Here is a 17,884-nt window from a genome sequence, read left to right on the forward strand (position 1 = left end):
CGTGAAGATCGCGATGGTCTCATTAGGCAGCTGCACTCGGGTTTCTAGTAGTGCTTGGACTCGTACTCGGCGTACGACGCTTGTGAATGTCTCCAGGAAGCCGCTTCGGCACAGGTTTCACGTCGTTAAGGCGGCTCGTCGGTTCTTGAACCACGTTCTGGCAGCGTCTTCCAATGCGAAAAAGACATGTCAAAATTTGTCGTCGCTGTTCCAGCTGTTAAATGCATTGACCCTCTCACACGCCGTTCAAGCCGGTTTACGGCAGGAACCCGACGACGACTCTCGATGCCATGCTGCCGCACGTGACCGACGAAGAGAATCTTGATGTCGCTACCTATCTCCAGCGCGCCGAAGAAGTCCAACAGCTCGCCCGCCTACGGATCAAGAACCAGCAGCGTACCGACATCCGACACTACAACCTCCGACGACGCTACGCCCAGTAGCAGCCTGGCGGCCTTGTTTGGGTTTCAACCCCAAAACGTCGACTAGGACTCAGTGAGAAACTATTACGACGCTATTTCGGACCTTACAAGGTCACCCGACGTGTTGGCGCACTGGACTATGAGGTCGTGCCAGACGGCATTTCGCATTCACAGCGGCGCCGCTCACGACCTGAAGTAGTTCGTGTTGTGCGTCTTAAGCCGTTTAACGAGCGCTAATGAACTTTGGGGACGTCGCGTAGCTGAACTTTTGATTCTTTTTCTTTTGGATTGTGTCACCTCGCACTTCGTTTCTTTGTTGTTACTTTGTTTAACAAGTGTCCTTTTGTGTTTTACTCTCCTGTTATGTTTGCAGCAGCGGAACGATGCCTTTTGAGAGGGGGAAATTGACACGTCAACTTGTTTATCTTTTATGGGTGAGCGCTTTTACCGTTCACGAAATGTTATCACTCAGCGCAAGACGCGTCTGAATGTATCGGAAGTTTCTAGAATGTTATCGATGCTTCTATCCGCTGTCTGTTGTCGCCGAACCTTGCGTAATCTGATTGCATGTATGCGCGACGCGAATGGCGTAGAACATTGTGGATGGCATGCGGGTCCCAGCGATTACTCTGGAACATTCGACGACTGATCTATAAAAGCCGACGCGCGGGTCAACGCTGATCAGATTTTAGACGATCGCCGTCTGTGTTCGTCGTTTTCGTTGAGCATTGAGTGTAGCTTGTTTTTTCTGGGCACAGGTTCGCCCAATAAAGTTAGTTTCGCCATTCACAGTTTTCTTGCCGTGCCCTCAACTGTCACTACCATGTGACAATATGTAGTTTCTCCAGGAAGTTTTCTCAGCATCGCGACGGATGCGTCATGCAGTGGCTTTCGCCTTTTTAAAATTTATAAGAGGGCCGTATGTTGGGGGGGGGGGGCATCAGCGGAAAATCCTCCAGGCTTTGTTTTGTCTCTTTTCACTTCCTTACATTGTCCTGCATACCAAACTTTGTGGGTTTGTACTATTCCAGAAGACTGACGGGTTACTATGCGTGAGGCATTTACGATACAGGTTGTGATTATTTCGTTTAGTTCATCGACGCTAGGAATATCGGAAAATATTTTATGGAAATAGGGCTTTCTTGAAACAGTAACCAGACGGCTACGTGGAGCTTTCAGCGGTGGGGTTTACTCGGAATGGTTCGGGCTGGGCTTGACAAGCTTATCATGACAAGAGAGCGATTGCTTCCGTAAGGGTTATCAAGAAGATGCCAATTAAAATCTGCGATATCTCATGGCGAACCAAGAGATAAATCTAAACAGCTTACTTTTCCTGAGCTCGGGGAGCAGTATGTGCTTTTTCCTGTGTTGAGTAGGCATACATTATTGCACAGGAAAAAAATCTTTTAAAATACGCCCTCTAGTATCCGTTTGCTCACTATCCCGAGGATTGGATTGGGCATTAATCTCCCCAAGCAAGAGGTAATGCCGTGGCAGTTGTTCTAAAAGTGATTCTAAGTCATTAGATACAAATGTTACGCATGGTTGAAGATATATAGAACATATTGTGATTGTTTTAAACAAAGCTCAGTGACTAGGCCAGCTTCATATTTAGTTTCAAACTTCAGTTCGCGAGCTGCAACACCAGTGTCCACTATGATCGCGACACCTCCAAAGAGCCTACCTGCTTGCTCTCGGTCACACCAAAATACTTTGTACTTCTTTCATATGTTTTTGCGTTGAGGACCTCGGCTTGCCTGTTGGAGACATAACGCTGTTGGCGAGAATTTATTTGTGACGTCTTTGATGTCACCTAGATTGGGGGATCAGGCCTCTGCAATTCCAATGGATGATGAAAGCCATTGTGAAGCAATTAAAACTGTTAAATTGTCCGTGTGACCTTAGAAGTTGTATGTTAAATGTATTTAAATTTGACCAGTTTCATGAAAGGCGGTAACCGTTCAGTTTACCTGTCCCTTTTTAGGGGCAATCACAAGAAGTTTGTCCTTCTTGGCGCGCTTCCAGGGAGTGCGCATCTTTCGGCGTTGATTGCGCCGGGGTTTTCGAGTCGACCTCCATGGCCTTCTCCGAGGCGCTGGACGATCGAGAGCCAGGCGATGAGACGGGCATCTTGGGCCGTGGAGTTCTGTTCAACTTTGGGCCCTGTGACACTGCGATCTGCGGTCTTCGATGTTGAGGGAGCAGCACTGGCTGCTGCCACCAAGGGGGCGGAGGGATTTTCTACGGACATGTTGCGTGGACATTGTAGACTGCGGAAACCGGTGGGACGCTGCCCCCTGCCATGTCGCGCTGTCATATCTTATCGAGGTAAGCGCCCTAGCCGTTTCCTCACTTCATAAAATGAAACCTTTACTTTTACCGTCATTGCAATTATTTTTTCTCTCTTCCAGCAAGGGTAGCTCCGTGAGTAAGCTGGATGATCGCCCCTTGCAATTGACACATTGTGCAGCAGCATTGCAATTGTCAGACTGATGGTCGTTGGCACTACACTTCGCGCGTGGATCTTTTCCTCTGTATGATTGTGATGCGTGCCCGAACCTGTGGCACTTCAAGCACCGCCCCGGGCGCGGTATGTATGGTCGGACGTTGATTTTCAATTATCCTGCGTCGGAGTTAACTGGGCACAGTACTGGAACCAAATGTGGGTACTACGTCTTTTGTGGAGATCTGTTGGTAGCTTAATCGAGTTTTATTCTCTGTACCCTAATTAGGTTTTTATCTTGGAATTATTCAAGGAGATCTCCGTCACTACGGGTCAGATAATCTGCTGATATTATTTTCCTGCTTGTGTTGAGCGAGCGATGTGGAGAGATTGTCACCTTAATGTCACCAATACTGGTGAGTTCAGCGAGCTTTTCAACTTGATTTGTAATGGCCAGTTCGAGGAGGAGGTCTGCGCTAGCCATCTTTGAAGCTTTGTAGCCAGGTCCAATCGTGTTCGCTAGGCGTCTAGAAACTAGGAATTCTGACAGTTTTCTTACCGCTGTGTTGCCTTCACAGCGAAGAACATGGTACTTTGGAAATATGTCTAGATTTGGTTTTAAAAGGAACTGGAAGGTTGCTTCGGTGCGCCATCTTTTCAGGGGACGTTCTTGGAGGGGGGAAAAGCGCTTGCCATGTAAGCCTTGGTAAATTAGGCGGCGATGGCGGCCAACCACCACGGAGCCCAAGAAGGCGATGCTCTAGGTTGGAAGAATGCCTCCAGACGCCTACCATGTGTTATATTGTTAGCCGGACTCTGCGCTGGACGAAGGCGAAGTACACACAAGGTGACAAGCTGGAAGAATGGACGTTTATTTTCACTTCATGTCGTAATAGAAAGACATGTGCAGGAAGGAGAGGAAGGGAACCGAGGTGAGGGAAATATAGGCATCCAGAGTGGCACGTGTCGTTGTCGGCTTCAGTTCAGCCAGGAAATGATAAGAAGAATGCTGCAGTTACAACACCATGCATCGCCGCTATAACCTAATATACATGAGTTTGACGTAACAGTTCTGCGAAAACTCGCTGGGTGGAGAGAGGTAATTCATCAAGATATAATGAGACATCCACCCAATCGTAGCAGCTGCTACAAAGAAAACCCGTACGGGTTCCTTCACTCCCTATATTATCGACTGCAGAACTATCTCTGCGCCATAGAAAGCTGGTTAAACAAGATTCGCCCTTCACTTAACCTGAGAAAATGCTCGATATTGGTTTTCCTCCTTAGTAATCGAGTTAACATTGCTATCCTACCATCTCGAGACTATACCTCAAGTGGAGTCGGTGTAGGATGGCTCCCTCAGTTGGCTTGGCCATATTGACTATATTGTCAAAAAAGGAGTGAGAGCAGTTGGCACGCTACGTAAGCTATGCAACAGTCGGCCCACTACTAATGATTTATAATATGTACGTGAGTCCTATTTTAGAATTTGGATGTGTGCTATTTTCTGGTGCGCCGGCTTATAAATTACTCTGATTGAGCGGGATTCCCTGCGATTTTGCTGTGCGTTATCGAAATTTTTTCCAACATCACTCACGTTCCAGGAATGAGCGACCACTCTTTACTCTTTTTTCACTTAAATCTCGGACAACCTAAACATGCCAAAAGAACTGTAACCATCCGTAATTACAATAAAGCAGACTTTGACGTGATTAATGGAGAATTATGTTCATTCCTTGATGTTTTCCTCCAGGATTTCGACAGCCGTACAGTAGAAACTAACTGGGCAATCTTCGCAGAAAAAGTTACTTACCTAACCAACAAGTACATTCCCATTCGCATCGTAACTAGCAAGTCAGACGCTCCCTAGTATAATGTTCATACAAGACGCTTATCAAATAAAAAGAGTGTATTGTACAGGTCGGCAAAGTTTTCCTCGAGTAAAGCTCGTTGGAGTGCCTACCGATTGGCTTCAAGCGAATATGTATCAGCGCTAAGAAACGCCAGAAACAATTTTTTTATGTCGCACGCTGCCGTCCATGTTAACAAATGATACCAAGAAATTCTGGCGCGTTATTAACCAAAAAGATGACGACACCATAACTCTTGTAGGTAACTCTGGGAATGCCATACCCTGTGATCATATCGCATCCGTCCTCAATGAAACATTTATTCAAAACTGTTCTGTAACCTGCAATGCTTCCCCACCCACTGCACCTTGTTATGATTACCAGGCTATGTTTCCAATTAGAATTGAACCCTGTGGCATCGAAACCGTGATTAAATCGTTGCGTCTCTCCTCTGCTCCTGGCCATGACCTAACTTCCGAGAAATTTTTGTACAGGACTGTTGTTTATTCATCTATTTTACTAGCAAAACTTTTTCAACAATCGCTTGACACAGGATACCTGCCCCTTGAGTGGAAAGTCGGTAAGGTGATTCCACTTTATAAATCAGGTGATAAGCATTCTCCTCTCAATTATCGGCCTATTTCACTAACCAGTATCCCATGCAAAATATTAGAACATATCCTATATTCACAGCTTGCTAACTTTCTTGAGTCAAACTAATTTTTTTCAAGTTCACAGCATGGCTTTCGAAAAAACATATTCTTGTGAAACGCAGCTGGCTTCCTTCATACATAAGCTACACATAATTCTTGATACTCGTTCAATTGCAGCTTGCATTTTCCTAGACTACTCCAAAGCTTTCGATAAAGTGACTCACAAACTGCTACTTCACAAACTACACCTCATGAACATTGACCCCAAACTTCTTGCTTTGATTGAGTGTTTCCTTAAAAACCGTTCGCAATACGTGTCAGCTAATGATCTTAACTCTCACTCAAACCCTGTCCATTCCGGCGTCCCACAAGGCTCCGTCCTCGGGTCTCTTCTTTTTCTAATCTACATCAACGATTTGCCTTCATCTGTTTCCTCTCATATCCATTTATTTGCGGATGACTGCGTAATCTTCAGAGAAATAACAAGCATTGACGATGTAACCGCTCTTCAGACTGACTTGAACGCTATTTCATTGTGGTGTAAAACATGGCTAATGGAACTTAACATCAGAAAATGTAAATATATCCGCGTATCAAGAACTTGCAACAGTATCCCCACTTATTCCTTAGATCATGTCCTCTTAGAATCGGTAGGATCATACAAGTACCTTGGTGTACACATCACTTCCACTCTCACTTGGTCTGCAAATATCACATACATAACTAACAATGCTAATCGTATGCTAGGTTACATCCGCCGCAACTTTTCTAAAGCGCCCTCATCCCTCAAACTGCTGTTGTACAAAACGTTAATACGTCCGAAACTAGAGTACGCCGCATCCATCTGGGATCCTCATCATGAAAACCTAATACATTCACTAGAAATGTTCCAATATAACTCGGCTCGCTTCATTCTTTCCAACTATAACAGGACAGCTAGCATATCTTCAATGAAATCAAGCCTTAATCTACCATCCCTAGCCTCACGTCGCAAAGTGTTTCGTATCTGTCTGTTCCATAAGATGTTTCATCATCCACACCTGCATAGCGAATTAATCCATCCCTCACGTCACCTATCATCGCGATTGGATCATGCCTACAAGTTCGGTGTCCCATTTTGTAGAACTAACGCTTTCTTCCAGTCATTTATACCTCGTGCAGCAGCAGAGTGGAATCACCTTCCCGCACTGACAGCCACCATCAAAGATTACCAGCTTGTCAAGAACGCCTTAGCTAATACTGTATGAGTAGACACGCCTGTTAACTTTTTATTGCAATACTCCTATCCCTTGTATCACGTTTCCTATTTTTTTCTTGTTTTTTATGCCTGCAACCACTCCCCTCTCCAATGCCAATGGCCCTGAGGGTACATGAAATAAATAAATAAATACATGAAGTCAGGTTGCCCTCATTGTTGTGCAGATTTCGGTTGCTGACGGTGCAAACATTCTTAAATATGTACGAATACCCTATTAGAACACTGGAAAACATATTGATTTCCCAACCTTCATTAGTTTTTGGAGCACGCTGGCCCCGGTTTCATATACCACAGGTGGTCTTTCTACTAACATTGGTTAAACCATTAAATGTGCGTGTTTGGGAGGTGCCACCAAATTATGATGTGCGAGACAGTGTACAAATCATCTATGACGACATCTACCCTAACCGTGCAGAATTTCTTTCTCCAGATATATTAAATGGACTATTACAAGATCATTTATTGAGTTTAGGTATATATACTGTCATTGCAACAGACACCTCACAGTCTGAGAAAAAATCTGGAGTTGGCATTTTTGCTCCTGCCCTTGACTTGTCGCTCTCAGTTGGGATTGCGAACTACTTATCCGTATTTCTGGCGAACTTTCTAGCCACAGTGTTAGCCATACGTAAACTAAATTCATCAATATCGACGGTAGCATTATCACGGATTTTCTATCTTTATGTACATCGTTCACAACAAATAGTAGACCTACCTAGCCTTTTACGTTTACTTCATTTTGTACTGCCTGGCCACATAAATTTCATTAGATCACTATGGGTGTCTGGTCATAGGAAATTATATATGAACGAAATGGCTGAGAGTCTCCGACAGCGGAGCGGCCTTCAATGGCCCTGTACTATCATTACTTCCCGTGTCAGCTTATTTACCTAACTACTTCTAGATTCAGTAGATATGTAATTGCTCTAGACTCTTTCAACTCAGCGATAGCAAATTTTTCAGAATTTCGACACTTCCTATTCCCTTGGCACAAAAATTCATTTCACATCAGAAAAACTGAAGTAATTTGTACCCGGTTACGCTGTCGAACACCATTATTAACCTTTCATCGTCACAGGGCTGATCTGGCACCCTCCCCTCTGTGCCCATTCTGTGCAATATATGAAACCATAGATTATTTTTCTCTTATTCTGCCGCCGTTTTTCCTCTTTAAGGAAAAACATTTTATAACCAACGTTCTCGCAATTTGGTTCAAGTTTTCCCATTTTATTTATTTATTTATTTATTTATTTATTTATTTATTTATTTATTTATTTATTTATTTCACAATACTGTAGGCCATTGCTTGGCCCAAGCATGAATTTTTTTACATTGTTACATAACCAAGAGAATAAAATTTGTACAATATTACCAGCACACGGATACCAAAAGAATAAAATTATACAATATTATACGATATTAACAGCACACGGATACAAAACATACATATTATCAGGTAAGTAGACGACCACAAAAATTATGATCGCTCAGGAACTTTCGCAGGTAACCAGCTACAGTATGCTCCAACATCTTACAGCAACTGCATGTAATGGAAACAGGCCGATAATTTGAAACTGACAATCGAGTACCTTTTTTGTATACGGGAACCACACGTGCTATTTTCAAATCTGAAGGAATTTTTTAATTTGCTGATGAGAGTTTAAAGACGTCTCTGAGGCAACCTGATATTTGTTCTGCGCATCGCCTCAAAAATACATTCCGAAGACCATCGAGTCCAGCGGATTGTTTAGTTCCAAGAGCATCGCCAGGACACCCTTACGAGTTACTTCAATGCCATCCTCTGGTGCAGCCGCTGCTTTTATTCCATATTCATACAATTCTGAAAACGCCTCGTAGAAATACTGATTAAAATTTTCAGCTATTTCGGCATCCTCCGTGTAATCGTGTCCCTAATTTTTATTTTAGTAAGTGCATCTTTGGGTTTACTCAAATACTGCCAAACATTTCTGCGGATCAGTCTTTAGAAACACTGCTAAAGTGTGCGAAAATTATTTAGTCCTCGCGCAGCTCACTTTTGGTAATAGGTCATGTTTGATTTATTGAAACAATGGCGTTGACGTCCCCTGCTTCTTACGATATCTCTTAAGTCTGCACTTAATGTGTATAATTTCACGATTAATCCATGGATGTTTCCGCCTTTTAAATATTTTTCTGTTTGGAACGTATTTTTTAATGCAATGCGTAAGCACATTAGCGAACCATTGCCAAGAGCTTTCCACATCATCACATGTAATCTCAAGATTTTCAACAATATAGTCAATAATTGCCACATTGTCAGCTCTACTTAATTCCTTAACTGTAGCGACATCAAGCGCATGTGTTTTTGATTTTTCAACCTCCCAGGAAAAAGAAATTAACTTATGGTCAGATATGCCGGGTTCAATTGTAACAGTTCCTTCTCTAAACCCTTCACTAATGAACAGCAGGTCAAAAATTGATGTTTCGCGAGTACATTCAGTAACTATTTGGTCAAGGTCAAGAGCAAGCATAACATCAAGGATTTTATCGCTCGTATGCGATAATCTAAAAGACATATTGTTCTTATTTATTAAAGGCAAATTAAAGTCACCCGTTACAGTCGTATTCTTGTTTCCTAACAACAACAAGCGATCATGCAATTTACTCAAAAAGCTTTCATCAGCGTCCGGAGCACGATAAACTGCACACAAATGAAACACCGTTTTCTTCACGTTGATTTTCAAAAAAGGGATTTCATGCTCAGCAATCTGGCTTTCTACGTCAACATCGACACAGGATTTAACAACCACAGCAACACCACCCCCTCTAGATCCTCGTTCCCGCCGATATAACTGATAACCTGGTGGGACTATGTGATCGTCACTGATTTGCTCGTGTAGCCAGGTTTCAGTTATGACACACGCGTACGGATCCAAAGAGAGCAAAAAATCTTCCAATTTATCTTTTTTGCTCCCAGTGCTTCTTGCATTGAAAGAAACTAACCGCACATTGCACGTATCTGCCCATTAACTTTTAGATAAAGATGTGGTGTTGCGTTTTATCAATTTTCTAGAATTTAGAGCAACATCCCATTTATAGTACAGCCCATCAATCTTCAACTTGTCATAAGCCAAGGAAGCCTTATTTGCAGCCTTTTTTTTCAAGTTTTGCACTTTGCCAAAGATGCTTGCGTTTGCACGTTTCCGGGCAGTAGTCATTATCGATTCTAATGTTTTTTTTTTACTTTTAGTTTAGATACATTTCTCCACACTGCTTGTTTTTCCCTATAGTCCTGAAAGTACATTATGACAGGGCGATTAGAACTTTTCCCCAGTCTGTGGATTCGAGCTACAGATGAACACTGCACTCCCAATTTAGCAGAAAAGAGATCATCGATAACTTTTCTGCGCAAATCCGACTCTGATTCAATAGGGTCTTCCTTTACGCCAAAAACAATTAAATTTGACCTCCGATTTCTATCTTCCAAATCTTCGAGCCTTGCTTGATGGCGTGTAAGTGCATCCTGCACACCATTCAAAGCTCTGCTTATGTTTTCAATTTCATCTGATTTCATCTGCAGCTCTTTTATGTTTGCCTCTATGTTATTCAAACGATCACCAAAGTTTCCCAGTGCCCTTTCTGTTACCTCTAAACGAGAATGTCTTTCTGCCCCTCAATGAGTGTCCGAAACACTTCAACAACTGTTGGGCCTGGATTCATCTCTATATCTCCACAAATAAGCAGCATAGATGAGCAATACTAGTTATAGGCACAGTTTCGACAAGGTGCGTGGGCAAGACAGGAGAACAAGAAACCTATCGTCAGATCGTATGGTGCAAACATATCCTTTCTCTAGAAGCCTCCTCTCTTGGAAACTACCACAGGGATGTCTTTCAGCCGCGGAGGCATTCATAGTTGTTTCAAGATGATTTTCTTAAGTTTTTCATACAATATTTTCATTCGTTTCCACATGACCCTTTTACCAGTTTTTGTAATACAAACATCTTCGTAATACCGTCCAAATCTTGGTCAATCCCTCGCAGTGGGTACGCACCATCGAAAAAGGATATCCTATCCTATTCTATCCCATCCTATCCTATCCAGGACGGGAAGAGGCGACTGCTGATTTCACCCAGGCGGGTCAGTCTGGCGGTGCCGTCTATGTGAAACAGAGGCGGAAAAACAGAGGCCTCTGCTGGAGGGCCTTAAAGGTCCGTACACCCGGCATGGGCACAACCCCCAGGATCACCTTTTCCTAAGACACAGCTATGCCGCGCACGGCTACACGAGGAAAGGGCCAATCGTCATGTGCTCGGGTACGTGGCGGTGCAACTCACCAAACGCCTGCTGACGCCCCTGCGGGGGTCATGTAAGTCAACAAGGGCATCTAAGAAAAGTAAAAGCGTCTCAGCTGTTGTGAGGGACGCCCATCTACACTACTATACTTTTCTTTAAAGGGCCCCTGAAACGGTACGGACAAACTTTGCAGACGCGTAGGGCACAGTTAAAGTTAATTATTCGCATCAGAATTTGTGTGAAACGTCTCATCTTAAGAGAGCTACGGACGATTACAAGTTACCTCCCTTCATAGTCATGCATTTTCTCCTCAACTCGTTCGTCGAGTGATCGGGGCTAAGCTCCGCCTTCGCCTGCTCTGCTTCATGATGGCACGTCGTGATGTCGACTTCTGGTTCTCTAAGAGCGAGTGCGCGAAGCCTCTCCAAACTCTCCGCCAGCTGTTTGGCAGTCGACCCCAAGCGAGAGCTATCGAAACAGCGTGCGTTGCGAGCATTCTGTCGCAGCGCCGAACGTGTCTGGTATTCCGGTAACCACAGGCGAGCTGGGCATTTCGACGGAACGGTGGAGGCATAAACTCAAACTGATGAAGGAACTTTTGCGGAGACATACGTGAGCGGCCTCATCGGTCTCCGTGGTACAGCCGTTGGCGCAGAGCTTAACCAGCCAAATTAAGAGATAATATTGCTCTAACCAAGTGTAAAACATTTTAAACATTTACAAAAACAACATGTTTACCATCACACTCCTGCGAAAAATTTACACCAGCAGCAAAGAAGAATACATTTCGTTACTGATACTGTGTGTGGTTGAGCCCTGTGCCACCAGGTGGCTGCACCGTGCAGACCATTCACATTTGCGCTTATGCTCATCCCGTGAAACGACACATTCAAATGGCGAGACCCTGTCCTCTTGCGCTTGCGTTTACCCTAATACCACACTCGCGAAACACTATTGCGTTAGTAATCTTCCGGTGTAAAGTGACGGCCGCAAACGCGCAAATCCTGGTGCCGTTCTGATAGCGGCAGTCCGATGCGCTGCAGTTAGTCCGCTCCTCTGCTGCCTTGCAGAGGGACACGATATCTCAGCTTGAAATATTGCAGTTCATAACGTTTTCAGTCCATAACGCAAAAAAATCGAATCATAGTGCTCGCGAAACGACTGAGACCGACTCTGACCACGGAGCTCTCGTCAAAATGGAGCACCTTGTAACACAAGCAGACGACGCTTGCTGTGTGCCGAAAATGCTTAAGTGTAGTGAGAAATTGTTCTTGTGCATTCTCTTTCTGTAACTTTCTTTTTATAAAAAACAAATTAACTAACATTAAAACTATTACGAAAATCATTTGTTCACCATAAAGGTGGAAATGTTATCGATGACGCGCCCTGGGCAGCCAGTCGGATAGCTCGCCCTACTGACGTCAATTGGGTGATTTACGTCATATGGGTAGGGGCGGCGGAAAATTCCGCCGAACAGTGTGCTAAGATCGACAGTGATGTACCTTTTTAAAACCTTATAATAAATTACACGCATTACGCGGAGCACTTAGATGCGTCAATTAATGATCAGAAGGACCTACTCCAGCGACTTGGTACGTTTGTACAAAATCGTAAAATCTTTTCAGGGTCCCTTTAAGGTGTAGCGAGCACAGTAAATAAGGAATCGCCAAACAAGTTTCCATTTGTTGTTCTTTCTGTGGTTTCCTTTGAAAGTACATATGATGCTTGCCAACGAGGGTTTGTATTGAGCTCGCCTCATGATTTGCCAGCAGCTCTTTTACGCGTTCTAAATTAAAATTGAGCCAAGTCCTTCGCATATGACAATAAATATGATCTAAACTCACTTATCCAATTGCAACACTCCAACGGCACGACGTAATTGAGCCCGCATGGCGTCTGCCATGAGAATTTTTGCCTGACCGCGTTGTCTAGTTTCGTTTGCTTTCGCTAGTGAAACGGATTACGACGGCTATGATGAAGCTGCCGACAGGGTGGCACCTAGAACGAGTCCTTCGAAGGTACGTCCTCTAAGAAGAACTCTAAAAGCGGCGCATCTGTCCAAGTGTTACCACGCAAATACAGCATTGAAATACAAGCTTTTATCAGAAGCGTCAGCGTAAATCTTCAAAGCAAAGTTTAAAATAACTGAATATTTTGGCAGAGCAGTTAATTTGAATGGCTTCTAAATCTCGTGGCGTAAAAAGCGCCGGCGCCCTATAGCAACAGCTAGGCCAGCACTTCGCACCACTAACTCTCTAATTATGCGACAGCAAATTTAAAGCGTAACTTTTCGTCAGCTGCACGCGCGTGCTTGACGGAAGAACTTGGACGCTCTCGCTTAACAAAGTGACGTTACTATACCTCATATCCCTTTCGTGATTTCGTGCACACTGCGGCGCCGATCGCATACACTCAGCACACCTCGAGTTTTCTGTTAGCTGCCTCCAAGGTGGGTGAAGTCTGCCTGATGATGAACCAATGCTCCTACTGTTAGGCCACGATCGCACGCACGCAAGTTTCTCTCGTGCCAAACTCGCTCTTTGAAACGTCTGGCACATACGTCAAGTGCCAGGTTTTCGTATTTTTCTTTCGTGACAGCTAGCGCTTTGAGACGCTTTGCAGACTGCACTTCCTTCATGATCGACACACATTTTAAGGCCGACGGATCTCTGCAAAGTGTATGAGGTCCAGCTTTATTGCTATCACATAAAAAAAAACGAAAGTATCTCGAAAGATTAGCGGCGCGCTACAAGGTACGCCTCGAGAACAAGAAAGAGGCGAACTACGGCGGTTGCTTGGGCTAGTATGTAATTCATGATAAAAAAATGACGTACAGCGCGAAGGACAAGGACTGCGAGAGACGACATACACAGCGCTGTGTATGTTGTCTCTCGCAGTCCTTGTCCTTCGCGCTGTACGTCATTTTTAACAAGAAAGAAGTGGCTGTTTGCAGAGGCAACTTTCGCGCTGTCCTTGCGGTTAGCCATCGCACACTTTTGATAAAGCGATACACGGGTCTAGTTGGCACTCGTTCAGACTGCGTTGCGCTGAGGTTTAACATTGAAATAATGGAAGAACACGAGACGGAAGGGCGAAGCGCAAACTATCAGCTCTTTTATTCTTGTCAATGAATACGGTTATTTACATGGCGATGGAGTGAAATATCTGGCAAGATTAGGACATGTGAAGAGGCAAAAGGCCAAACCAACAGATCACAGAATCCAACGGGTGTTGGATCCTATAAACTGTATCTCGACTTCGGTAAGCGCGAAATAAGGAGTGCTTATGCACTTGCCTTTTTCTTTTTCTTTTGGCTGCGCAGATCTCTCTTCCCATTTTTGTTTTTGCTGTTCCCAATACCTTATCTTATGTCCAAGTGTTCACTGATAAGCTAAGGAAGCTAACATTTTGTCCTTCGACTTTTCGTCTTGCGATCTTTGGTTCTCCACAATCATGAGCAATCATGAGCAAATTACACATATGCGAGTTCACAATCACAGACACAACAAAGGCGACACGAAAATGCAAAGTTGAGGAAAGACAAAGCGCCTCAAATTCACATTCTCATTTAATGTGGGTTAATTTGTTGTGACGCAACTATATAACAACCAAATCCAAAATATTTTATCATATTATACTTAAACTACATGAGGTATATTTATTTTACAAGTACCAGAAGATTACTTCGATGCCACCAAAAATTATTTGTCGTTGGCAATTAGCGGCTTCACAAATCGTGACTATATATTCGCGACTTTTTTTACTTTGTCTTACATTCATTTTTTATTAATATGTTTCCCTTTGAAATAAACGCACCACACATATTCCCGTGAGTGATTTAGCTTGTTTATACATGTTTGCATCCAAAATAACGCCATTGTTTGTGAAAGACACCAGGAAAATCCAAAATTCTGTGCTGTCATACTGCAATATCCCCGATTTCTGCACTGTTTTCTTCTTTTAAAGCGAAGCTTCTATTGGCTCACAATTGGTCAGAAAAAAAGCCCAGTTGCTCCCAGAGCAGAGTAGCTGCGGGAAAGGACCGTTTGATGAGTTGACAGCCACGCCGGAGCGTGAGTCATTAGCGAAGGTTCCAGCTGTATAGGCCCGCGTTCACGCCAATCAGAGCCCTTTTGCTTCAGCCGGGGAGGGAAACGGCATGAAAGGGTTTCGCACGCGCTGCGCCGAGTTCGTTTCCTTTCAGTTCAGTCTCATAAAGCGGACGGGATGGCCACAGTTTGTGCGTTCCCCCGAGGAACGGACAGCGTTCGACGAGAGGCGGCGAGAACTCGCCGGCGAAAGGGCTCGCCGTCGGCACGGCGATCCAGCCGTTACAGCCGCCCGAGCACAGGCAACCCGACAGCAACAAGAAGATCCTGACCTAAAGAAGCAGGAAGCCCAAGCAATCCGGCACCGTTACCTGTGGGTTACTTAACCGTGACTAAGGTCAGGTGCACGCAGGACAAGCTTCGCTTACCCCCATTTTGCTGTAGGGGAAGGGTTGGTGGTTTTTTCAAATTGCAGTAGTACCCGTCTGACAATGGCTGTCGACAGTAATGCGTTAGCATTGAATTAATATAGCGACGCAACGTATTGCCATCGCCGAAACGAGTAATGTACGAAGCCTGTACTGGAGCGCAACTCTTCTTCACGCTTCTCTAAGAACGCTCCGTGCCGTTGTGCGCCGCCGCCGCAAAGCCTGATCGTGGCCAATGCCTCCTTTACTAGATGCCAGCCGCGTTGTCCGTAAACTCGGTTCCTGGCCCTCTCCCTTTTCTCTCCTCCGCGAAATAAAGCCCCTTAAACTTCGTAAAGTAGTGCCACGCTTTGAAGAACGCCGCCTCCTCCTCCAGCGCTATGGCCGAAGCCGACGCCGCGTCGCTATTGGCCTAATGGCATCACGTGGCTCCTTGCGCCGGCTTCGTTTGTTTACAGTCGCGCTTCAGTGCCACCTTTGCTCGAAAAGCGGCGCTTGTTGGCGGCATTCCTTCCGTTCCTATTCTGTGTTGTTTTGATCTTGTGAACGCCTTGAAGGATGTTTTGTGGCAAGTGCGACGTCGCTTCACGTCATTTTCTGTTACCATGACCTGCTGCGCGTTTGGATGCCAATATAGTTTTAGCAAAGGCAAGAATATGTTCGCGATACCGTCCGGTAAGCGCAACGCGTTAAGAAGAAAGACATGGCTTCACCTAATCGGGAGGGAGAACTTCCGACCAACTTCCTCCGCGCGACTATGTGATGTAAGTTGTGGCTCTCTCAGAGTATTGTATGTGCCAGGCTTGCGTATTGTGCTGCGGGCGATAACGTAGTAGATATTGCACAGTTCACTGTGCATGTTGTCATTTGTACGCACGCTTTAACATGATTTTTACGCAACGACTGCTTTGCTTATATGCGCACTACGTGGTCGTGTTAGTCATATTTGGTGCACTTAATCGTTTCGAACGCCAACCGGCTTGAGTTCGCGGGCACGCGAGGTTGCGTGCGATAACGTGATTACGAAATTTTTAAAATTCAGCGCAGTCCTTTTGATAAAATTTCAGTCTCGATCATAAAAGCGTCTCAGGAGAGCAACTCTACCTTTTGTGGTTACTTACTAGCCTTCTTTAGATAGACTAGCTTTGTTTGCCACATTTGTTTGTGTTCCTCGTTGGCGGTCGGCCGGTGGATTTGCGATACAGAGGCACCGATGAAAAGCGTGTGTGCTCTCCCGAAACCGTGTTACGCGGTGCGTTCGTCGTCGAGCGACCGCATCATAGGTGATTGAGACGTATGTGCTAATTCGCGTGAGCTTTAAAGTGTGCAAAGCTTAAGATGCGGCGGTGGAGCACTCGCAAAGAAAACGTGCGGTCGCCCGCCCGTTCCCTGGCTGGTTTAGTCGTCGTTCGTGCTTAGTCGTTTGCTCGTTCGTTCGCACGCTCGTTTAGTCGTTTGCTCGCTCGTTTAGTTCGCGCGCTCATATAGTCGTTCGCTTGCTCGTCTATGCCACTATTAGTTTCTACAGTCATTATGCCTAATTGAGACGCGCTTGCTGTAGGACTCTTAGGCTGGTGCGTTTATTTACGCAATGAGACAATAAATGGTGCACACGGACTTGTGACTGCAAAGGCAAATCTGTAATGCATCTATGTGAAAATAAACTGTTAACTTGCAACTCGAATGCCGTTTCATATTATTTTAACCTATGAATAAAACATCATTTCACTTGCCGCAATTTCGGCCGCGTCATGGCGGGGGGATTCTTTGCGCGATCATGACTTCACTAATAGTCATGTCTCGCAAATGTTACTTCGAAGGGAGTGCAACCGTCCTGAATGCATGCACCTCAGTGCAACTCGGTTCGCGACAAGTACGTCACTTAGTAAACGGACGAACCAACGCACGATGAAGTGTTATTCGTGATAAGTCATTAACCTGAAAAAATTACTGAAGGCCACAGTGGTCTTGTTTGAGATTGAGTCAAGCATTGTTATCGCGCTCCCGCTTCGCGCACGAATGCTAAAAACTCATTTTATTTTCTTGTGTACGCACAGTCCCGACTCGATGATCGGCCGCGGTATTTCTGTTGGCGTTGAGACACGAGAAACATAATAGCACCAGCGCCCACCTCTGAGGCTTTGCGCGCGCTTAGATTGGCAAGCACGCACGTTGGCGGCACTGTAGCTTGTAATACACTTTCGAACCTCCAGAGCAGTGATCTCCGTCAGCCTTTGTACGTCATAGCTCATACGCGCCGCGAATTCACATGGTAAGGGCGGCGCGGATTCTTTAGGCTGAGGGCTTGATGGAAGCCAAGAGGTTGTCATTCGATGGTAAACGTGTTATTTACAACCATTCGCAACAAGATCTTGCGACACGCCCTTGACAAATGTTGCGTACCTAATTGTAGGGCACGCGATACATTCGCAGTCGTCAACGCACAGCGTTAACACTCCTTCAGATACTTTTTTAAAGAAATAGTTATCAAAAAATGAAAAAAAAG

Source organism: Dermacentor variabilis, chromosome 2 (genome assembly GCF_050947875.1).
Source record: "Dermacentor variabilis isolate Ectoservices chromosome 2, ASM5094787v1, whole genome shotgun sequence".
NCBI classification, from domain to species: domain Eukaryota; kingdom Metazoa; phylum Arthropoda; class Arachnida; order Ixodida; family Ixodidae; genus Dermacentor; species Dermacentor variabilis.